This window comes from Xenopus laevis, chromosome 7L (assembly GCF_017654675.1).
Source record: "Xenopus laevis strain J_2021 chromosome 7L, Xenopus_laevis_v10.1, whole genome shotgun sequence".
Lineage (NCBI taxonomy): Eukaryota > Metazoa > Chordata > Amphibia > Anura > Pipidae > Xenopus > Xenopus laevis.
The window spans coordinates 92,947,748-92,972,979 of record NC_054383.1 but is presented as its reverse complement, the minus strand read 5'-3'; positions in this window follow the sequence as shown (position 1 = coordinate 92,972,979).

The window sequence follows — 25,232 nt, the reverse complement described above, 5'->3', positions numbered from 1 at the left end:
CTCTGCCAAAAACACAGCTCCAGTCTGCTGTGCCTAAACCATCTCTCGAGAGTGATGGAGGAGCAAGTTCCAGTAGTCCTTTATCCGCCTTCCATTTGGCTGCCCCTTTTTCCAACTGGGGCTGTCTTTTTAAGCTACGCCGCTATGTACTTCTACTTCAGGCCAGGGCTTTCCCATCTAGCACCTTGCCCTTTGCATCAACTTGGGTATTTTTTCCCCATACAGAACCCTTTTTGGGGTTTGCCTAGCATCAGACCGAAGTTAACCTTGGCAAATTGATTAAAGAGGACAGTGTTCTGTGCCAAGCTTAAAAAAAACAAGCATTTGAGAAGCTGACTAGCGAGTGCAGCTTTGGTGCGTTTCTGCCGAAAAGAAAGTAGAGTACGCTCTTGATTGCAGATCTGCATAGAATAAAGGGTTCTGTACAGGCATAAAGAAACCTGAAAAGTCACCCACCCGGGATTTGAACTCAAGACCCCACGGGCAGAAACAGGCGCTTTAACCATTACACCAGAGGAAACTAGACCTCCTGCTATTGGTTCTGGATGACTGTAATAACCCATTGTCCCCTTGTGCCTCTGCATTGACCGGCAGGGCTGGAAGTCAATCTTCTGCCTAATAAAGTCAATACCAACCTGAGGCCCATTCCTAAAAGAGCCTGCTTGAATAGCTCAGTTGGTAGAGCGCGCGGCTATGGTTGATAACCTGGTCCAAAAGGTTGTGGGTTCAATTCCCACCTCTGCCAAAAACACAGCTCCAGTCTGCTGTGCCTAAACCATCTCTCGAGAGTGATGGAGGAGCAAGTGCCAGTAGTCCATCATCCGCCTTCCGTTTGGCTGCCCCTTTTTCCAACTGGGGCTGTCTTTTTAAGCTACGCCGCTATGTACTTCTACTTCAGGCCAGGGCTTTCCCATCTAGCACCTTGCCCTTTGCATCAACTTGGGTATTTTTTCCCCATACAGAACCCTTTTTGGGGTTTGCCTAGCATCAGACCGAAGTTAACCTTGGCAAATTGATTAAAGAGGACAGTGTTCTGTGCCAAGCTTAAAAAAAACAAGCATTTGAGAAGCTGACTAGCGAGTGCAGCTTTGGTGCGTTTCTGCCGAAAAGAAAGTAGAGTACGCTCTTGATTGCAGATCTGCATAGAATAAAGGGTTCTGTACAGGCATAAAGAAACCTGAAAAGTCACCCACCCGGGATTTGAACTCAAGACCCCACGGGCAGAAACAGGCGCTTTAACCATTACACCAGAGGAAACTAGACCTCCTGCTATTGGTTCTGGATGACTGTAATAACCCATTGTCCCCTTGTGCCTCTGCATTGACCGGCAGGGCTGGAAGTCAATCTTCTGCCTAATAAAGTCAATACCAACCTGAGGCCCATTCCTAAAAGAGCCTGCTTGAATAGCTCAGTTGGTAGAGCGCGCGGCTATGGTTGATAACCTGGTCCAAAAGGTTGTGGGTTCAATTCCCACCTCTGCCAAAAACACAGCTCCAGTCTGCTGTGCCTAAACCATCTCTCGAGAGTGATGGAGGAGCAAGTGCCAGTAGTCCATCATCCGCCTTCCGTTTGGCTGCCCCTTTTTCCAACTGGGGCTGTCTTTTTAAGCTACGCCGCTATTTACTTCTACTTCAGGCCAGGGCTTTCCCATCTAGCACCTTGCCCTTTGCATCAACTTGGGTATTTTTTCCCCATACAGAACCTTTTTGGGGTTGCCTAGCATCAGACCGAAGTTAACCTTGGCAAATTGATTAAAGAGGACAGTGTTCTGTGCCAAGCTTAAAAAAAACAAGCATTTGAGAAGCTGACTAGCGAGTGCAGCTTTGGTGCGTTTCTGCCGAAAAGAAAGTAGAGTACGCTCTTGATTGCAGATCTGCATAGAATAAAGGGTTCTGTACAGGCATAAAGAAACCTGAAAAGTCACCCACCCGGGATTTGAACTCAAGACCCCACGGGCAGAAACAGGCGCTTTAACCATTACACCAGAGGAAACTAGACCTCCTGCTATTGGTTCTGGATGACTGTAATAACCCATTGTCCCCTTGTGCCTCTGCATTGACCGGCAGGGCTGGAAGTCAATCTTCTGCCTAATAAAGTCAATACCAACCTGAGGCCCATTCCTAAAAGAGCCTGCTTGAATAGCTCAGTTGGTAGAGCGCGCGGCTATGGTTGATAACCTGGTCCAAAAGGTTGTGGGTTCAATTCCCACCTCTGCCAAAAACACAGCTCCAGTCTGCTGTGCCTAAACCATCTCTCGAGAGTGATGGAGGAGCAAGTGCCAGTAGTCCATCATCCGCCTTCCGTTTGGCTGCCCCTTTTTCCAACTGGGGCTGTCTTTTTAAGCTACGCCGCTATGTACTTCTACTTCAGGCCAGGGCTTTCCCATCTAGCACCTTGCCCTTTGCATCAACTTGGGTATTTTTTCCCCATACAGAACCCTTTTTGGGGTTTGCCTAGCATCAGACCGAAGTTAACCTTGGCAAATTGATTAAAGAGGACAGTGTTCTGTGCCAAGCTTAAAAAAAACAAGCATTTGAGAAGCTGACTAGCGAGTGCAGCTTTGGTGCGTTTCTGCCGAAAAGAAAGTAGAGTACGCTCTTGATTGCAGATCTGCATAGAATAAAGGGTTCTGTACAGGCATAAAGAAACCTGAAAAGTCACCCACCCGGGATTTGAACTCAAGACCCCACGGGCAGAAACAGGCGCTTTAACCATTACACCAGAGGAAACTAGACCTCCTGCTATTGGTTCTGGATGACTGTAATAACCCATTGTCCCCTTGTGCCTCTGCATTGACCGGCAGGGCTGGAAGTCAATCTTCTGCCTAATAAAGTCAATACCAACCTGAGGCCCATTCCTAAAAGAGCCTGCTTGAATAGCTCAGTTGGTAGAGCGCGCGGCTATGGTTGATAACCTGGTCCAAAAGGTTGTGGGTTCAATTCCCACCTCTGCCAAAAACACAGCTCCAGTCTGCTGTGCCTAAACCATCTCTCGAGAGTGATGGAGGAGCAAGTGCCAGTAGTCCATCATCCGCCTTCCATTTGGCTGCCCCTTTTTCCAACTGGGGCTGTCTTTTTAAGCTACGCCGCTATGTACTTCTACTTCAGGCCAGGGCTTTCCCATCTAGCACCTTGCCCTTTGCATCAACTTGGGTATTTTTTCCCCATACAGAACCCTTTTTGGGGTTTGCCTAGCATCAGACCGAAGTTAACCTTGGCAAATTGATTAAAGAGGACAGTGTTCTGTGCCAAGCTTAAAAAAAACAAGCATTTGAGAAGCTGACTAGCGAGTGCAGCTTTGGTGCGTTTCTGCCGAAAAGAAAGTAGAGTACGCTCTTGATTGCAGATCTGCATAGAATAAAGGGTTCTGTACAGGCATAAAGAAACCTGAAAAGTCACCCACCCGGGATTTGAACTCAAGACCCCACGGGCAGAAACAGGCGCTTTAACCATTACACCAGAGGAAACTAGACCTCCTGCTATTGGTTCTGGATGACTGTAATAACCCATTGTCCCCTTGTGCCTCTGCATTGACCGGCAGGGCTGGAAGTCAATCTTCTGCCTAATAAAGTCAATACCAACCTGAGGCCCATTCCTAAAAGAGCCTGCTTGAATAGCTCAGTTGGTAGAGCGCGCGGCTATGGTTGATAACCTGGTCCAAAAGGTTGTGGGTTCAATTCCCACCTCTGCCAAAAACACAGCTCCAGTCTGCTGTGCCTAAACCATCTCTCGAGAGTGATGGAGGAGCAAGTGCCAGTAGTCCATCATCCGCCTTCCATTTGGCTGCCCCTTTTTCCAACTGGGGCTGTCTTTTTAAGCTACGCCGCTATGTACTTCTACTTCAGGCCAGGGCTTTCCCATCTAGCACCTTGCCCTTTGCATCAACTTGGGTATTTTTTCCCCATACAGAACCCTTTTTGGGGTTTGCCTAGCATCAGACCGAAGTTAACCTTGGCAAATTGATTAAAGAGGACAGTGTTCTGTGCCAAGCTTAAAAAAAACAAGCATTTGAGAAGCTGACTAGCGAGTGCAGCTTTGGTGCGTTTCTGCCGAAAAGAAAGTAGAGTACGCTCTTGATTGCAGATCTGCATAGAATAAAGGGTTCTGTACAGGCATAAAGAAACCTGAAAAGTCACCCACCCGGGATTTGAACTCAAGACCCCACGGGCAGAAACAGGCGCTTTAACCATTACACCAGAGGAAACTAGACCTCCTGCTATTGGTTCTGGATGACTGTAATAACCCATTGTCCCCTTGTGCCTCTGCATTGACCGGCAGGGCTGGAAGTCAATCTTCTGCCTAATAAAGTCAATACCAACCTGAGGCCCATTCCTAAAAGAGCCTGCTTGAATAGCTCAGTTGGTAGAGCGCGCGGCTATGGTTGATAACCTGGTCCAAAAGGTTGTGGGTTCAATTCCCACCTCTGCCAAAAACACAGCTCCAGTCTGCTGTGCCTAAACCATCTCTCGAGAGTGATGGAGGAGCAAGTGCCAGTAGTCCATCATCCGCCTTCCATTTGGCTGCCCCTTTTTCCAACTGGGGCTGTCTTTTTAAGCTACGCCGCTATGTACTTCTACTTCAGGCCAGGGCTTTCCCATCTAGCACCTTGCCCTTTGCATCAACTTGGGTATTTTTTCCCCATACAGAACCCTTTTTGGGGTTTGCCTAGCATCAGACCGAAGTTAACCTTGGCAAATTGATTAAAGAGGACAGTGTTCTGTGCCAAGCTTAAAAAAAACAAGCATTTGAGAAGCTGACTAGCGAGTGCAGCTTTGGTGCGTTTCTGCCGAAAAGAAAGTAGAGTACGCTCTTGATTGCAGATCTGCATAGAATAAAGGGTTCTGTACAGGCATAAAGAAACCTGAAAAGTCACCCACCCGGGATTTGAACTCAAGACCCCACGGGCAGAAACAGGCGCTTTAACCATTACACCAGAGGAAACTAGACCTCCTGCTATTGGTTCTGGATGACTGTAATAACCCATTGTCCCCTTGTGCCTCTGCATTGACCGGCAGGGCTGGAAGTCAATCTTCTGCCTAATAAAGTCAATACCAACCTGAGGCCCATTCCTAAAAGAGCCTGCTTGAATAGCTCAGTTGGTAGAGCGCGCGGCTATGGTTGATAACCTGGTCCAAAAGGTTGTGGGTTCAATTCCCACCTCTGCCAAAAACACAGCTCCAGTCTGCTGTGCCTAAACCATCTCTCGAGAGTGATGGAGGAGCAAGTGCCAGTAGTCCATCATCCGCCTTCCGTTTGGCTGCCCCTTTTTCCAACTGGGGCTGTCTTTTTAAGCTACGCCGCTATGTACTTCTACTTCAGGCCAGGGCTTTCCCATCTAGCACCTTGCCCTTTGCATCAACTTGGGTATTTTTTCCCCATACAGAACCCTTTTTGGGGTTTGCCTAGCATCAGACCGAAGTTAACCTTGGCAAATTGATTAAAGAGGACAGTGTTCTGTGCCAAGCTTAAAAAAAACAAGCATTTGAGAAGCTGACTAGCGAGTGCAGCTTTGGTGCGTTTCTGCCGAAAAGAAAGTAGAGTACGCTCTTGATTGCAGATCTGCATAGAATAAAGGGTTCTGTACAGGCATAAAGAAACCTGAAAAGTCACCCACCCGGGATTTGAACTCAAGACCCCACGGGCAGAAACAGGCGCTTTAACCATTACACCAGAGGAAACTAGACCTCCTGCTATTGGTTCTGGATGACTGTAATAACCCATTGTCCCCTTGTGCCTCTGCATTGACCGGCAGGGCTGGAAGTCAATCTTCTGCCTAATAAAGTCAATACCAACCTGAGGCCCATTCCTAAAAGAGCCTGCTTGAATAGCTCAGTTGGTAGAGCGCGCGGCTATGGTTGATAACCTGGTCCAAAAGGTTGTGGGTTCAATTCCCACCTCTGCCAAAAACACAGCTCCAGTCTGCTGTGCCTAAACCATCTCTCGAGAGTGATGGAGGAGCAAGTTCCAGTAGTCCATTATCCGCCTTCCATTTGGCTGCCCCTTTTTCCAACTGGGGCTGTCTTTTTAAGCTACGCCGCTATGTACTTCTACTTCAGGCCAGGGCTTTCCCATCTAGCACCTTGCCCTTTGCATCAACTTGGGTATTTTTTCCCCATACAGAACCCTTTTTGGGGTTTGCCTAGCATCAGACCGAAGTTAACCTTGGCAAATTGATTAAAGAGGACAGTGTTCTGTGCCAAGCTTAAAAAAAACAAGCATTTGAGAAGCTGACTAGCGAGTGCAGCTTTGGTGCGTTTCTGCCGAAAAGAAAGTAGAGTACGCTCTTGATTGCAGATCTGCATAGAATAAAGGGTTCTGTACAGGCATAAAGAAACCTGAAAAGTCACCCACCCGGGATTTGAACTCAAGACCCCACGGGCAGAAACAGGCGCTTTAACCATTACACCAGAGGAAACTAGACCTCCTGCTATTGGTTCTGGATGACTGTAATAACCCATTGTCCCCTTGTGCCTCTGCATTGACCGGCAGGGCTGGAAGTCAATCTTCTGCCTAATAAAGTCAATACCAACCTGAGGCCCATTCCTAAAAGAGCCTGCTTGAATAGCTCAGTTGGTAGAGCGCGCGGCTATGGTTGATAACCTGGTCCAAAAGGTTGTGGGTTCAATTCCCACCTCTGCCAAAAACACAGCTCCAGTCTGCTGTGCCTAAACCATCTCTCGAGAGTGATGGAGGAGCAAGTGCCAGTAGTCCATCATCCGCCTTCCGTTTGGCTGCCCCTTTTTCCAACTGGGGCTGTCTTTTTAAGCTACGCCGCTATGTACTTCTACTTCAGGCCAGGGCTTTCCCATCTAGCACCTTGCCCTTTGCATCAACTTGGGTATTTTTTCCCCATACAGAACCCTTTTTGGGGTTTGCCTAGCATCAGACCGAAGTTAACCTTGGCAAATTGATTAAAGAGGACAGTGTTCTGTGCCAAGCTTAAAAAAAACAAGCATTTGAGAAGCTGACTAGCGAGTGCAGCTTTGGTGCGTTTCTGCCGAAAAGAAAGTAGAGTACGCTCTTGATTGCAGATCTGCATAGAATAAAGGGTTCTGTACAGGCATAAAGAAACCTGAAAAGTCACCCACCCGGGATTTGAACTCAAGACCCCACGGGCAGAAACAGGCGCTTTAACCATTACACCAGAGGAAACTAGACCTCCTGCTATTGGTTCTGGATGACTGTAATAACCCATTGTCCCCTTGTGCCTCTGCATTGACCGGCAGGGCTGGAAGTCAATCTTCTGCCTAATAAAGTCAATACCAACCTGAGGCCCATTCCTAAAAGAGCCTGCTTGAATAGCTCAGTTGGTAGAGCGCGCGGCTATGGTTGATAACCTGGTCCAAAAGGTTGTGGGTTCAATTCCCACCTCTGCCAAAAACACAGCTCCAGTCTGCTGTGCCTAAACCATCTCTCGAGAGTGATGGAGGAGCAAGTGCCAGTAGTCCATCATCCGCCTTCCGTTTGGCTGCCCCTTTTTCCAACTGGGGCTGTCTTTTTAAGCTACGCCGCTATGTACTTCTACTTCAGGCCAGGGCTTTCCCATCTAGCACCTTGCCCTTTGCATCAACTTGGGTATTTTTTCCCCATACAGAACCCTTTTTGGGGTTTGCCTAGCATCAGACCGAAGTTAACCTTGGCAAATTGATTAAAGAGGACAGTGTTCTGTGCCAAGCTTAAAAAAAACAAGCATTTGAGAAGCTGACTAGCGAGTGCAGCTTTGGTGCGTTTCTGCCGAAAAGAAAGTAGAGTACGCTCTTGATTGCAGATCTGCATAGAATAAAGGGTTCTGTACAGGCATAAAGAAACCTGAAAAGTCACCCACCCGGGATTTGAACTCAAGACCCCACGGGCAGAAACAGGCGCTTTAACCATTACACCAGAGGAAACTAGACCTCCTGCTATTGGTTCTGGATGACTGTAATAACCCATTGTCCCCTTGTGCCTCTGCATTGACCGGCAGGGCTGGAAGTCAATCTTCTGCCTAATAAAGTCAATACCAACCTGAGGCCCATTCCTAAAAGAGCCTGCTTGAATAGCTCAGTTGGTAGAGCGCGCGGCTATGGTTGATAACCTGGTCCAAAAGGTTGTGGGTTCAATTCCCACCTCTGCCAAAAACACAGCTCCAGTCTGCTGTGCCTAAACCATCTCTCGAGAGTGATGGAGGAGCAAGTGCCAGTAGTCCATCATCCGCCTTCCATTTGGCTGCCCCTTTTTCCAACTGGGGCTGTCTTTTTAAGCTACGCCGCTATGTACTTCTACTTCAGGCCAGGGCTTTCCCATCTAGCACCTTGCCCTTTGCATCAACTTGGGTATTTTTTCCCCATACAGAACCCTTTTTGGGGTTTGCCTAGCATCAGACCGAAGTTAACCTTGGCAAATTGATTAAAGAGGACAGTGTTCTGTGCCAAGCTTAAAAAAAACAAGCATTTGAGAAGCTGACTAGCGAGTGCAGCTTTGGTGCGTTTCTGCCGAAAAGAAAGTAGAGTACGCTCTTGATTGCAGATCTGCATAGAATAAAGGGTTCTGTACAGGCATAAAGAAACCTGAAAAGTCACCCACCCGGGATTTGAACTCAAGACCCCACGGGCAGAAACAGGCGCTTTAACCATTACACCAGAGGAAACTAGACCTCCTGCTATTGGTTCTGGATGACTGTAATAACCCATTGTCCCCTTGTGCCTCTGCATTGACCGGCAGGGCTGGAAGTCAATCTTCTGCCTAATAAAGTCAATACCAACCTGAGGCCCATTCCTAAAAGAGCCTGCTTGAATAGCTCAGTTGGTAGAGCGCGCGGCTATGGTTGATAACCTGGTCCAAAAGGTTGTGGGTTCAATTCCCACCTCTGCCAAAAACACAGCTCCAGTCTGCTGTGCCTAAACCATCTCTCGAGAGTGATGGAGGAGCAAGTGCCAGTAGTCCATCATCCGCCTTCCGTTTGGCTGCCCCTTTTTCCAACTGGGGCTGTCTTTTTAAGCTACGCCGCTATGTACTTCTACTTCAGGCCAGGGCTTTCCCATCTAGCACCTTGCCCTTTGCATCAACTTGGGTATTTTTTCCCCATACAGAACCCTTTTTGGGGTTTGCCTAGCATCAGACCGAAGTTAACCTTGGCAAATTGATTAAAGAGGACAGTGTTCTGTGCCAAGCTTAAAAAAAACAAGCATTTGAGAAGCTGACTAGCGAGTGCAGCTTTGGTGCGTTTCTGCCGAAAAGAAAGTAGAGTACGCTCTTGATTGCAGATCTGCATAGAATAAAGGGTTCTGTACAGGCATAAAGAAACCTGAAAAGTCACCCACCCGGGATTTGAACTCAAGACCCCACGGGCAGAAACAGGCGCTTTAACCATTACACCAGAGGAAACTAGACCTCCTGCTATTGGTTCTGGATGACTGTAATAACCCATTGTCCCCTTGTGCCTCTGCATTGACCGGCAGGGCTGGAAGTCAATCTTCTGCCTAATAAAGTCAATACCAACCTGAGGCCCATTCCTAAAAGAGCCTGCTTGAATAGCTCAGTTGGTAGAGCGCGCGGCTATGGTTGATAACCTGGTCCAAAAGGTTGTGGGTTCAATTCCCACCTCTGCCAAAAACACAGCTCCAGTCTGCTGTGCCTAAACCATCTCTCGAGAGTGATGGAGGAGCAAGTGCCAGTAGTCCATCATCCGCCTTCCGTTTGGCTGCCCCTTTTTCCAACTGGGGCTGTCTTTTTAAGCTACGCCGCTATGTACTTCTACTTCAGGCCAGGGCTTTCCCATCTAGCACCTTGCCCTTTGCATCAACTTGGGTATTTTTTCCCCATACAGAACCCTTTTTGGGGTTTGCCTAGCATCAGACCGAAGTTAACCTTGGCAAATTGATTAAAGAGGACAGTGTTCTGTGCCAAGCTTAAAAAAAACAAGCATTTGAGAAGCTGACTAGCGAGTGCAGCTTTGGTGCGTTTCTGCCGAAAAGAAAGTAGAGTACGCTCTTGATTGCAGATCTGCATAGAATAAAGGGTTCTGTACAGGCATAAAGAAACCTGAAAAGTCACCCACCCGGGATTTGAACTCAAGACCCCACGGGCAGAAACAGGCGCTTTAACCATTACACCAGAGGAAACTAGACCTCCTGCTATTGGTTCTGGATGACTGTAATAACCCATTGTCCCCTTGTGCCTCTGCATTGACCGGCAGGGCTGGAAGTCAATCTTCTGCCTAATAAAGTCAATACCAACCTGAGGCCCATTCCTAAAAGAGCCTGCTTGAATAGCTCAGTTGGTAGAGCGCGCGGCTATGGTTGATAACCTGGTCCAAAAGGTTGTGGGTTCAATTCCCACCTCTGCCAAAAACACAGCTCCAGTCTGCTGTGCCTAAACCATCTCTCGAGAGTGATGGAGGAGCAAGTGCCAGTAGTCCATCATCCGCCTTCCGTTTGGCTGCCCCTTTTTCCAACTGGGGCTGTCTTTTTAAGCTACGCCGCTATGTACTTCTACTTCAGGCCAGGGCTTTCCCATCTAGCACCTTGCCCTTTGCATCAACTTGGGTATTTTTTCCCCATACAGAACCCTTTTTGGGGTTTGCCTAGCATCAGACCGAAGTTAACCTTGGCAAATTGATTAAAGAGGACAGTGTTCTGTGCCAAGCTTAAAAAAAACAAGCATTTGAGAAGCTGACTAGCGAGTGCAGCTTTGGTGCGTTTCTGCCGAAAAGAAAGTAGAGTACGCTCTTGATTGCAGATCTGCATAGAATAAAGGGTTCTGTACAGGCATAAAGAAACCTGAAAAGTCACCCACCCGGGATTTGAACTCAAGACCCCACGGGCAGAAACAGGCGCTTTAACCATTACACCAGAGGAAACTAGACCTCCTGCTATTGGTTCTGGATGACTGTAATAACCCATTGTCCCCTTGTGCCTCTGCATTGACCGGCAGGGCTGGAAGTCAATCTTCTGCCTAATAAAGTCAATACCAACCTGAGGCCCATTCCTAAAAGAGCCTGCTTGAATAGCTCAGTTGGTAGAGCGCGCGGCTATGGTTGATAACCTGGTCCAAAAGGTTGTGGGTTCAATTCCCACCTCTGCCAAAAACACAGCTCCAGTCTGCTGTGCCTAAACCATCTCTTGAGAGTGATGGAGGAGCAAGTTCCAGTAGTCCATTATCCGCCTTCCATTTGGCTGCCCCTTTTTCCAACTGGGGCTGTCTTTTTAAGCTACGCCGCTATGTACTTCTACTTCAGGCCAGGGCTTTCCCATCTAGCACCTTGCCCTTTGCATCAACTTGGGTATTTTTTCCCCATACAGAACCCTTTTTGGGGTTTGCCTAGCATCAGACCGAAGTTAACCTTGGCAAATTGATTAAAGAGGACAGTGTTCTGTGCCAAGCTTAAAAAAAACAAGCATTTGAGAAGCTGACTAGCGAGTGCAGCTTTGGTGCGTTTCTGCCGAAAAGAAAGTAGAGTACGCTCTTGATTGCAGATCTGCATAGAATAAAGGGTTCTGTACAGGCATAAAGAAACCTGAAAAGTCACCCACCCGGGATTTGAACTCAAGACCCCACGGGCAGAAACAGGCGCTTTAACCATTACACCAGAGGAAACTAGACCTCCTGCTATTGGTTCTGGATGACTGTAATAACCCATTGTCCCCTTGTGCCTCTGCATTGACCGGCAGGGCTGGAAGTCAATCTTCTGCCTAATAAAGTCAATACCAACCTGAGGCCCATTCCTAAAAGAGCCTGCTTGAATAGCTCAGTTGGTAGAGCGCGCGGCTATGGTTGATAACCTGGTCCAAAAGGTTGTGGGTTCAATTCCCACCTCTGCCAAAAACACAGCTCCAGTCTGCTGTGCCTAAACCATCTCTCGAGAGTGATGGAGGAGCAAGTGCCAGTAGTCCATCATCCGCCTTCCGTTTGGCTGCCCCTTTTTCCAACTGGGGCTGTCTTTTTAAGCTACGCCGCTATGTACTTCTACTTCAGGCCAGGGCTTTCCCATCTAGCACCTTGCCCTTTGCATCAACTTGGGTATTTTTTCCCCATACAGAACCCTTTTTGGGGTTTGCCTAGCATCAGACCGAAGTTAACCTTGGCAAATTGATTAAAGAGGACAGTGTTCTGTGCCAAGCTTAAAAAAAACAAGCATTTGAGAAGCTGACTAGCGAGTGCAGCTTTGGTGCGTTTCTGCCGAAAAGAAAGTAGAGTACGCTCTTGATTGCAGATCTGCATAGAATAAAGGGTTCTGTACAGGCATAAAGAAACCTGAAAAGTCACCCACCCGGGATTTGAACTCAAGACCCCACGGGCAGAAACAGGCGCTTTAACCATTACACCAGAGGAAACTAGACCTCCTGCTATTGGTTCTGGATGACTGTAATAACCCATTGTCCCCTTGTGCCTCTGCATTGACCGGCAGGGCTGGAAGTCAATCTTCTGCCTAATAAAGTCAATACCAACCTGAGGCCCATTCCTAAAAGAGCCTGCTTGAATAGCTCAGTTGGTAGAGCGCGCGGCTATGGTTGATAACCTGGTCCAAAAGGTTGTGGGTTCAATTCCCACCTCTGCCAAAAACACAGCTCCAGTCTGCTGTGCCTAAACCATCTCTCGAGAGTGATGGAGGAGCAAGTGCCAGTAGTCCATCATCCGCCTTCCATTTGGCTGCCCCTTTTTCCAACTGGGGCTGTCTTTTTAAGCTACGCCGCTATGTACTTCTACTTCAGGCCAGGGCTTTCCCATCTAGCACCTTGCCCTTTGCATCAACTTGGGTATTTTTTCCCCATACAGAACCCTTTTTGGGGTTTGCCTAGCATCAGACCGAAGTTAACCTTGGCAAATTGATTAAAGAGGACAGTGTTCTGTGCCAAGCTTAAAAAAAACAAGCATTTGAGAAGCTGACTAGCGAGTGCAGCTTTGGTGCGTTTCTGCCGAAAAGAAAGTAGAGTACGCTCTTGATTGCAGATCTGCATAGAATAAAGGGTTCTGTACAGGCATAAAGAAACCTGAAAAGTCACCCACCCGGGATTTGAACTCAAGACCCCACGGGCAGAAACAGGCGCTTTAACCATTACACCAGAGGAAACTAGACCTCCTGCTATTGGTTCTGGATGACTGTAATAACCCATTGTCCCCTTGTGCCTCTGCATTGACCGGCAGGGCTGGAAGTCAATCTTCTGCCTAATAAAGTCAATACCAACCTGAGGCCCATTCCTAAAAGAGCCTGCTTGAATAGCTCAGTTGGTAGAGCGCGCGGCTATGGTTGATAACCTGGTCCAAAAGGTTGTGGGTTCAATTCCCACCTCTGCCAAAAACACAGCTCCAGTCTGCTGTGCCTAAACCATCTCTCGAGAGTGATGGAGGAGCAAGTGCCAGTAGTCCATCATCCGCCTTCCGTTTGGCTGCCCCTTTTTCCAACTGGGGCTGTCTTTTTAAGCTACGCCGCTATGTACTTCTACTTCAGGCCAGGGCTTTCCCATCTAGCACCTTGCCCTTTGCATCAACTTGGGTATTTTTTCCCCATACAGAACCCTTTTTGGGGTTTGCCTAGCATCAGACCGAAGTTAACCTTGGCAAATTGATTAAAGAGGACAGTGTTCTGTGCCAAGCTTAAAAAAAACAAGCATTTGAGAAGCTGACTAGCGAGTGCAGCTTTGGTGCGTTTCTGCCGAAAAGAAAGTAGAGTACGCTCTTGATTGCAGATCTGCATAGAATAAAGGGTTCTGTACAGGCATAAAGAAACCTGAAAAGTCACCCACCCGGGATTTGAACTCAAGACCCCACGGGCAGAAACAGGCGCTTTAACCATTACACCAGAGGAAACTAGACCTCCTGCTATTGGTTCTGGATGACTGTAATAACCCATTGTCCCCTTGTGCCTCTGCATTGACCGGCAGGGCTGGAAGTCAATCTTCTGCCTAATAAAGTCAATACCAACCTGAGGCCCATTCCTAAAAGAGCCTGCTTGAATAGCTCAGTTGGTAGAGCGCGCGGCTATGGTTGATAACCTGGTCCAAAAGGTTGTGGGTTCAATTCCCACCTCTGCCAAAAACACAGCTCCAGTCTGCTGTGCCTAAACCATCTCTCGAGAGTGATGGAGGAGCAAGTGCCAGTAGTCCATCATCCGCCTTCCATTTGGCTGCCCCTTTTTCCAACTGGGGCTGTCTTTTTAAGCTACGCCGCTATGTACTTCTACTTCAGGCCAGGGCTTTCCCATCTAGCACCTTGCCCTTTGCATCAACTTGGGTATTTTTTCCCCATACAGAACCCTTTTTGGGGTTTGCCTAGCATCAGACCGAAGTTAACCTTGGCAAATTGATTAAAGAGGACAGTGTTCTGTGCCAAGCTTAAAAAAAACAAGCATTTGAGAAGCTGACTAGCGAGTGCAGCTTTGGTGCGTTTCTGCCGAAAAGAAAGTAGAGTACGCTCTTGATTGCAGATCTGCATAGAATAAAGGGTTCTGTACAGGCATAAAGAAACCTGAAAAGTCACCCACCCGGGATTTGAACTCAAGACCCCACGGGCAGAAACAGGCGCTTTAACCATTACACCAGAGGAAACTAGACCTCCTGCTATTGGTTCTGGATGACTGTAATAACCCATTGTCCCCTTGTGCCTCTGCATTGACCGGCAGGGCTGGAAGTCAATCTTCTGCCTAATAAAGTCAATACCAACCTGAGGCCCATTCCTAAAAGAGCCTGCTTGAATAGCTCAGTTGGTAGAGCGCGCGGCTATGGTTGATAACCTGGTCCAAAAGGTTGTGGGTTCAATTCCACCTCTGCCAAAAACACAGCTCCAGTCTGCTGTGCCTAAACCATCTCTCGAGAGTGATGGAGGAGCAAGTGCCAGTAGTCCATCATCCGCCTTCCATTTGGCTGCCCCTTTTTCCAACTGGGGCTGTCTTTTTAAGCTACGCCGCTATGTACTTCTACTTCAGGCCAGGGCTTTCCCATCTAGCACCTTGCCCTTTGCATCAACTTGGGTATTTTTTCCCCCATACAGAACCCTTTTTGGGTTTGCCTAGCATCAGACCGAAGTTAACCCTTGGCAAATTGATTAAAGAGGACAGTGTTCTGCTGCCAAGCTTAAAAAAAACAAGGCATTTGAGAAGCGACTAGCGAGGTGCAGCTTTGGTGCGTTTCTGCCGAAAAGAAAGTAGAGTACCTCTTGAATTGGCAGATCTCATAGAAAAAGATTCTGTACAGGCAGAAACGCACCAAAGCTGCACTCGCTAGTCAGCTTCTCTATGATACGTTTAACTTGCACAGAACATCCTCTTTAATCATTCTCAAGGTAATAACTTCGGTCTGATGCTAGGCAAACCCCAAAAAAGGTTCTGATGGGGAAAAAATACCCAAGTTGACAAAGCTATACTTAGATGGGGGAAAGCCCTGGCCTGAGAGAAGTACATTAGCGGCGTAGCTTAAAAAGACAGCCCCAGTTGGAAAAAGGTGGCAGCCAAATGGAAGGCGGATGATGGACTACTGGAACTTGCTCCTCCATCCACTCTCGAGAGGATGTTTAGCATTCCGACTGGAGCTGTGTTTTTGGCAGAGGTGGAATTGAACCCACAACCTTTGGACCAGTTATCAACCATAGCCGTGCCGCTCTACCAACTGAAGCTATTCAAGCAGGCTCTTTAGGAATGGGCCTCAGGTTGGTATTGACTTTATTAGCAGAAGATTGACTTCCAGCCCTGCCGGTCAATTGCAGGAGGCACAAGGGGGACAATTGGGTATTACAGTCATCCAGAACCAATAGGCAGGAGTCCTAGTTTCCTCTGGTTGGGTAATGGTAAAGCGCCTGTTTCTGCCCGTGGGGTCTTGAGTTCAAATTCCCGGGTGGGTGACTTTTCAGGTTTCTTTATGCCTGTACAGAACCCTTTATTCTATGCAGATCTGCAATCAAGAGAGCGTACTCTACTTTCTTCGGCAGAAACGCACCAAAGCTGCACTCGCTAGTCACTTCTCAAATTGCTTGTTGTTTGAAGCTTGGACAGAACACTGTCCTCTTTAATCAATTGTCAATAATGCTCGGGTCTGATGCTAGGCAAACCCAAAAAGTTCTGTATGGGGAAAAAATACCCAAGTTGATGCAATTAGGCAAGGTGCTAGATGGGAAAGCCCTGGCCTGAAGTAGAAGTACATAGCGGCGTAGCTTTTAAAAAGACAGCCCCAGTTGGAAAAAGTGGCAGCAGAATTGGAAGGGGATGATGTACTACTCATCTCTCTCCTATCTCGAGAGATGGTTAGGCCAGCGACTGTATCTTCTATGGAATTGAACCCACAACCTTTTTGGACCAGGTATCAACCATAGCCGCGATGATCAAGTCCCTTCTACCAAACTGAGCGATTCAAGCAGGCTCTTTTAGTGAATGGGCCTAGGTGGAGTAATCGACTTTACTTTTTTGCAGGGAAGATTGTTCTTCCAGCCTACCTGCCGTTTCCAAGCTATTTATGGGACGTAATGTGTTTTTATTATCCCGTCATCCAGAGACCAATAGCAGACGAGGTCTAGTTTCCTTTAGGTTATATGTTAAAGCGCCAGCTTCTGCAGCCGTTGGGCGGGTCTTGATTCAGGATATCCTGGAAGTTTTGTTTGTTTGGGTGACTTCTCAGTTTGCTTAATGTTCCCTCTTGTACACGAACCTTACTTAATTGTCTAGTGCATTTGCAATCTTATGCAAATCTGGATCAAATATTAGTACTCTATCTTTTCTTTCGCAGAAACGCACCCAAAGCAAATGCACTCGCTAGTCATTGTCTTTCTCAACATGTCATTTTATTTTAAACGCTACAACGAACACTTCCTCTATCTCATCATTTGCTTTTAAGGTGAACTCTTACTCCATAGTATGTCTTGATGCTAGCCATGATGAGCGAGCAAAAACCAGTGTCTACTGTGGTGTGATATACGCACACACAAATACGCCAAGTTGATGCATGCTAAGGGACAACGGTGCTGATGGGAAACCCTGCCATGCAAATAATTCGCTTAGCTACTGATAGCGTTGCGCTGACGCTGTGAAAAGAAAAAGCCCACTAGATCCTGGAATAATGGTCAAGGCAATAAACGTAATCACTCTATGTTGGGATTGATGGGTAGTATTCTAATATTGGGCATCCTCCCTGAGAGATCTGCTCATCTACTCATCTCTCGATGAAGTAATATTGAGTTTACTCGACAGCATTCCTCGTTGCTGATAGTTATTATGTGAGTCAGAAACATTCGGTGTGAGAAATTTACCGAATCCCCCCAACCTTATATTGTGAACTCTAGGTTATGTTCAGACACATAAATGAATTAGACAAGACGATGATTCCAGAAATGCCCGCTTCCCTACCAAAAACTGAAGCTATATGCAAGCATGGTTCTCTTCTTCAGAAGCCACCCCTGCCAGTCCCATCAGTTGTTTCATGTTGTCCTAAATGACCCTATTGAGAGAAGACGTGACTTCCAAATGACGACATCCTGAATACCTGAGAATTACTCAACCGCACCAAGGCACACGGGTGAGTTACAATCTAGGTATTCTCTACTCTGAAAGTCATCCTTAGAACCACAGTCAGTGAGGTCTGCTCCTGTAATTAACCAACATAGGTGAGATATGTAATGCATGTGGTCTAAAGCTTGACTTGTTTATTCTGCTCTGATAGATACTATCGTTATTTAGATCTACCTCGAAGGTTGTAGTTGTATGTATCCTGTACCTTATCAGAAGTGTTGCTAGTTATGTGCCTCTTGTAACAAGCCCGTGTTATATGTCCTATTATGCAAAGATTTCTGAGATATAAAATCTTTATATATGAACGAGAGGTGCCCGTACTCGTTATCTTCTCCCTCTCTCTCCTGAGAAGCTGAAACGATCTATCTCAATAGCTTTTGTATTTCTTGCCATGTGCGTACGTTATATAGACTCTCTCTTCAAATACCCGCTCTTGCATATTTCTATATTTGGCTGTGAGCAGCAGTATGAGCATACATAGTCCTACTATTTTACTCCGAGTTTGGCACATTAGGTTATAACTTTCAGGTACATCTGATATTGTATGCGTCAGACAACCATGCTAGAAAACGTTCTTTCTCTCCTCCATGATGTGGTTAATATTATTTAATAGTACCCTACACCGTTAGGATTTGCAAAGGGAGTCAATGGTGCTTATGAGAGCATCGCTGATAAAGCCCGTGTGCAACGAAACACATCTGTATTACAATATAAGGTATCCAAATTTAATACTAAGTACTAGTCATGGGAATGGCGTTTAGCTTAAAATGCACTCAAAACCTCCAAAACCACGATGAAGAACTACTACGGGCAGAGCTCAAAGTGGTAGAAGAGCTGGTACCCTGTTATGGCTATACCTAGCGCCAACCTCCAGACTCCATCACAATAATCCACTCTCGGAGAGATGGCTTTTAGGCGTCAGTCAGAATGAGCAGTGTTGTCTATCAGGGTAGATCTGCTGCAGTCTAATGTTACTGCCATACTTCCTCGCGACCTTGATGTGGACGAGGGCTTAGAGTCCTACTGAATAGAATATGAAGCCCGCAGCAGTCCGCGGCTTAATCCTACCACCATTATGCTAGATATTCTGCTGCATTGCACTAGTTCATCCGACTTCTGTTGTAGGAATGAGTAGATATTATCTAGTTTACTCATATTTGATTATTGAATCTTAATAATTCATTGACAGATTGATATATTTTTATCGCTTCTTTCCCCACTGCGACCCGGCACAATGCTATATAGTGAGCAAAGGGACAATCGAGGTTATTACATGTTTCATCACAGACGACCTATCTAAGAGTTGAGTGTCTTATGTTGTGTCCTCTGGGTATATATGTAATGTGTGTAGAGCCGCACTTGTCGGCCTGAGTTGTCTGAACCCGTGGGCTTTATCCTTGTGTACATATATCCGTTAACTCTGTGTCGTGACCTTTCAGGTTTCTTATATATGCATCTTAGATCCACTAGAACTTTCAACTCCATGATGTTTGATGCCAACTATCTGCGAATTTTCCTAGCAACTGATGCTTCTTTCTACTTTTCATGCTTCATATATCCAATTTAAATAAATTTCCATAGTATTGCACATTTTTACCACAAACGCACCTCGCAAATGACCTTTGACTAACTCGTATACTCTAGTCAGTATGTCCATTCATCAAATGCTTGTTTTTTTTAAGCTTGGCACAGAACACTGTCCTCTTTAATCAATTTGCAAGTTAACTTCGGTCTGTATGCTATAGGAAACCCCAAAAAGGTGTGTGTTTGTTGTATGGGGAAAGTACAATTTACCTCAAGATTATACATGACAACCAAAAGGCTATATTTGTCGTAATGCCTGATGTATGTTGTAATTTCATAAGGCCTCTTTCTGGTGCACATGAATTATTTATGAAATGGAGATACTCCATTAAGCGTTGAGAAGATCTGCGTACCGTACATCCAAGAAATAAAAAACACAGAGCCTCCCTATAGTGGGTGATATATACTGAAGCGGCAGTCACATATAGGCAGCATAGGTTATGACGCATGATTATGATAATGGAGGCCAAATTAATTCTTACTTGTCGTCATTCGTTCTCCTCTATTCACCTCGAGAGATGGTTTATGCAACATATTGCAGGAACTTGGTGACGTGCTTGCTTTGTTGGCAGAGGGGAACTTAGACAACGCATCGAACAAAAACACTATTTGGACTCGTGTTACTCAACCATAGTCCACTCGCGTACACTTGAATCTACCAACTGATATATAGATATCATAGACGATGCTCTAAACATTTAATATCATGAATGCCATCCGTGATAACTGTGTAAGAGTTAACATTGATTTTATAGGTGGCATGTTCGATTGAAAACTTCATGCACCTTGAACCTCCCTCGCATAAATTATTGCAAAGATCATCGACAGCCTTTACAATAATGTCAATTCACACTTCATTACAGTTCATGCTAGGAAGACATGAGAATATGCAATTTAATTCAGATTCTATCCTTCAGTTGCTATATGTTCTCAGATATCTCTTTACCGATAGGAGTGGTCATGTCTTCTCATTAGATATCCGGGTGAGTGGTATGACATTTTCAAGGTATTCTACTAATATCGCATATAATAACTTATAAACCTCTCTTTCTTTAATCACCCACATCTGCCCATCAGTGAATGCCTACACTAATATAGCGTGTCGTAGTTTTTTTCAGTAATCCTGGCAACACACCCCCACTCTATAATAGTGCTGTGCGAGATCATGTCGTGTATCTATTCGATTTTCTTCGAGTCTATATATAATTAGCTTATTTGTGGTCACCAGAAGCATCTGTGTCCTCTATTAACATACATCAACCACTAGTATAGCGTGTCTCTTTCTGATGCTGAGGTGTCAAATCCTCAACAAGTGGATTCTATTGAATTAGAAAACAATTACCAAGTTGATGACCATAACATGGACAATTGGTCTAGCTGCGACAAAACCTGGGCTTCTTGCATTATAGAATTAGTGACAATATAGAGTCGTACTTAATAATTGACGACAAACCTCAGTTTGTAAAAATAAAGATTTTAGCAAACAGCTAAAAATTCAAATTATTCATTGGTTTTTTTCTTTATTATATGATTAAAGAGGAAAACAAATAGTTGAATTTTAAATTACTGATATATTCAAAAATAGGAAATCTAATCTTACGCTTTGTGAGCACACGTAGTAATGCTTGTAAAGGTGGGAGCAGGCCCAAAACATTGGCAATTTTCACAGATCAAACCTTATGTTGTTTCCCTGATTGCTGTCAATACTAGCATAAGTAGTAATTACATTGAACATATGAGGACGTGTATTTTAACAATTGTTGTCTCAGGAATGAATCGACTTTTAAAAGAGAGAACATCTATTGTCTCCTTACCATTATTCAACATCTCAAGAGAGATGGGTTTAGGTCCAGTCAAGACTGGCATGGTTGAAATTTTAAAGCGAGGACTAAATTTGAGTGCACTGTTTCAATTGGGTACCTGTGTGCGGAATCCACTACCATGTTCTTTTGAACCATTAGTATAAGCAGATATTAGACTCAACCACTATGCTCTTCTCAACCAGCCGCGCGTCTTGAAAGGGTCCCCATTATCTATCTACATCTGAGACACTTGATTCAAGCAGGCTCTTTTAGGAGATGGGCCTCACGGTTTGTGGTATATCTTTTTTTATAAATCACCGGACAGAAGATAACATTTGTGATATCTTCCCTTGGATTTCACCAAGGTGCACAACTTGCAAGGCACATGAAGCAATGGCTGTCCCTGTGACTCATCAGTCATCCAAAAACCAATGCAGTGTCTTAGTTCCTTGCTGCAATGTTGATTAATGTTCTAATGTGGTCCTGTATTGTCTTCGCTGGGTCCTTGAGTTCAAAAATTGACATTCCCGAAAGACATTTGGCGATTCTATGTTTTAGTGGGTGACTTAGTTCAAACGGGTTTCTTTTATCAATGCCTCGTCCACCTGGCAATCCCTTTATTTCTTATATTATCGATGACTGATCTTGTACATAATACAACAATTGTAGAGCGTGTTAGCCTCTAGCTTTCTAGTGTGCTCCCGCAGGTAATAGCCACTATCACAGAAGCTGCACTTCTTGCCAATTCATGATGTGCTACTCTCTGAATGGTATCTTCATCCCAATGGCTCCTTTAGTTTTTTATTGCATCAAAGCTCTGTTCCCACAGGAACCCTTACATTGTCATCTTTTAATCAATTTGCCAAGTCTACTATTATCCATGTGGGTCTTGGTCTATGCTAGGCAAACCCTCTCTCAAAAGAATGTGGTTACTTGTATAATGGCGAATTAAATACAATTACCACAAGGTATGACATAACGTTGCCCAGACAAGTGTAAGTCTAAAAGCAGAATTTGGGGAAAGACTACTGAGCCTTAAAATTATTCTCACAAATACGAATGAGTATCCATATCTCAAGGGTCGTTTTTATGCTAATTAGTCCGCCATCCCAGATTCGTGAGAAAAAATATCGGGCAAGAGTCACATACTGCAAACCATGGCGGTTTGTGAATGAATGGAGCTGGACTACTGACTACGTTCTCCATCAACAAATCAGCTCATAACGAGAGATCTGGGTCCTGGCACGAGCATTCAACATGATGCTTAGTGTATCTGGTCAGATTTTGGTGGGAATTGCATAACCCACACCTTATATTGTACCTTGATGTTGTTGTACCATCTAAGTCGGGATGAGCCTGTCTTTGCACCTACACTTCTACCAACTGAGCGTAGTGTCAAGCAGGCTCTTGTAGGAATGAGGCCTCAGATTGTCGGTATTGACCTATATTATTAGCAGAGATGACTTCCAGCCTGCCGGTCAACAGAGCACAAGGGACAATGGGTTATTACAGTATCCAGAACCAATAGAAGGAGTCTAGTTCCTTGGTTCGTAAACTGAATATAAAGCGCTGCTTTCTGGCGCCGTGGAAAGGTCTTGAGTTCAAATCCCGTGGTGGGTGACTTTTCAGGTTTCTTATGCCTGTACAGAAACCCTTTATTCTATGCAATCTGCAATACAAGAGCGTACTCTACTTTCTTTTCGGCAGAAACGCACAAAGTGCCACTCGCTGTCAGCTTTCTCAAATGGCTTGTTTTGTTTTTTAAGTCTTGGCACGAAACAACTGTCAAATCCTATCTTTTAATCAATATGCCAAGGTTAACTTCGTCTGATGCTAGCAACCCCATATATAAAGGGTTTGTATCGGGAAAAAATACCCAAGTTTGATGCAAAGGCAAGGTGTAGATGGAAATCCTCTGTGCCATGAAATGTTGGAAATTTTAATAGTAAAAACGAAGATCGTAGCCAATCGTTAAAAAAAGACAGCCCCAGGTTTGTATATAGATAGGTGCAGCCAAACGATAGTTAAACGCGATGATGGACTAAGCTTGGAGGCACTTGCTCCTCCATCAACTCTCGAGAAAGATGGTATTGTGCACAGCAGACTGGAGCTGTTGTTTTTGGCAGACGGTGGGAAATCTACACCCAAAACCTTTAATTCCCAGGTGTCATCAATGAACCATAGCCTTCCGCGCGCTCTACAACTGAGCCCAATATGTCATTGATGTGCAAGCAGGGCCCCTCATTTGTGATTATTGGTTGCCATTTCACTGGTTCGCTGCGGTATTGGAGCGTTTAGCGGCATGACAGATTGACTATCACGCCGCATAGATCCACAACAAAAGCCGAACACATTTATAGAACATAGAACATCAATATTTTCCGCTGGCGAACACAATGTGCTCTCTTACAGTCATCCAGAGATCAAAACAATAATTTGCAGGATATGTGTCAGTTTCCTCTGTTGATGTAATGGTTAAAAGCCTACCTTATTCTCAGCCGTGGGTCTGAGTTCATAATCCCTGGTAGGGTGTCTTTTTCAGGTGTTACTTGTATGGCTAGTTACAGAACCTTTTTCTATGCGATCTGCCATCAAGAGCGTACTCTACTTCTTTTCGGCAGATAGATGCACCTATAAGCTGTCACTCGTAGTCAAGCTTTCTCAAATGCTTGTTTTTTGTTCCAGCTTGGCACAGAAACACTTCTCTTTAATCAATTTGCCCAAGGGTTAACTTCGGTCTGATGCTAGGGCAACCCCAAAAAGGGTTCTCAGTATGGGAAAAATACCAAGTTGATGCAACGAAGCAAGGTGCTAGATGGAAAGCCCTGGCCTGGATATTGAAAGTAGAAGTACATAGCGGCGTAGCTTAAAAAAGACACCCAGTTGGAAAAAAGGGGCAGCCAAAGGAAGCGGATGATGGATTAAATTTTACGTACTAGGCACTTGCTCTCCAATCCACCCCCTCGCAAGAGATGGTTAGCACAGCGAGAGCTGGAGCTGTGTTTTTGGCAGATGTGGGAATGAACCACAACCTTTTGGACAGGTTACAACCATAGCCGCGCCGCCGCTACAACTGAGCTATTACAAGTGCAGCTCTTTATGGACCTTCCGGCGACTCACGAGTGTGATGTCTTTTATTAGGCATATGTTTAAGTAGTTCTCTCAGCCCTGATTGCATCACGGTCAATGCAGAGGACAGGGACAATGGGTATTACGTCATCCATAACCCCAATAGCGGGAGGTCTATTCCCTCTCGGAAATGTAATGGTAAGCGCCTGTTCTGCCCGTGGATTGTTCTTGAGTTCAATCCCGGTTGTGGGGGGTGATTTTCAGTTTCTTTATGCCTGTACAGAACCCTTTTTCTATGCAGTATCTTGCAATCAAGAGCGTCCTACTTTCTTTTCGCAGAAACGCACCAAAGCTGCACGTCGGTTAGTCAGCTTCTCAAATGCTTGTTTTTTTTTAGGCTTGGTCACAAACACTGATCCTCTTTAATCAATTTGCTAAGGATTAACTTCGGTCTCTCTATTGGCATAAGCCCTCTATAAAGGATTTACTATGATATGGGCGAAAAAATACCCAAGTGATGCAAAGCAAGTGCTAGATGAAAGCCTGGGCCTGAAGTAGACATTACATTAGCGGGCGATTAGCTTAAAAAGGACATCTTCTCCAGCTGGAAAAAGGGGCGCCAAATGGAAGGCGGCATTATGATGGACTACTGGCACTTCTTTGACCTCCTTCCACACATCTACTCTCGAGAGATGGTTTAGGCACAGCAGATCTAACGAGCTTGCTTTTTTGGCAGAGGTGGGAATTGAACCCATAACCTTTTGGACCAGGATTATCAACCCCACTGATGTAGACCGCGCGCTTCTCACCACTGATGCTATTCTATAGCAGGCTTTTTAGGAATGCGGCCTCAGGTTGGTATTGATTTCGTATATATTAGGCAGCATAAGTTGCCTTCCAGCCCTGCCGGTCAATGCAGAGGCACAAGGACAATGGGTATTACAGTCATCCAGAACAATAGCAGGAGTTAGTTCCTCTGGTAATGGTTAAAGCGCCAGTTTCTGCCCGTGGTCTGAGTTCAAATCCCGGCTGTGGACTTTTAGTTTCTTTATGCCTGTACAGAACCCTTTATTCTATGCAGATCTGCAATCAAGGCGTACTCTACTTTCTTTTCGGCAGAAACGCACCCAAAGCTGGCACTCGCTAAGTCAGCTTCCAAATGCTTGTTTTTCCGCTTGGCACCAGAACACTTCCTCTTTAATCAATTTGCCAGGTGTTAACTTCGCGTACTTGATGCTAGGCTAAACCCCAAAAGGTTCTGATAGGAGAATAAAATATACCCCAAGTCATGCGAAGAGCAAGGTTGTCTTG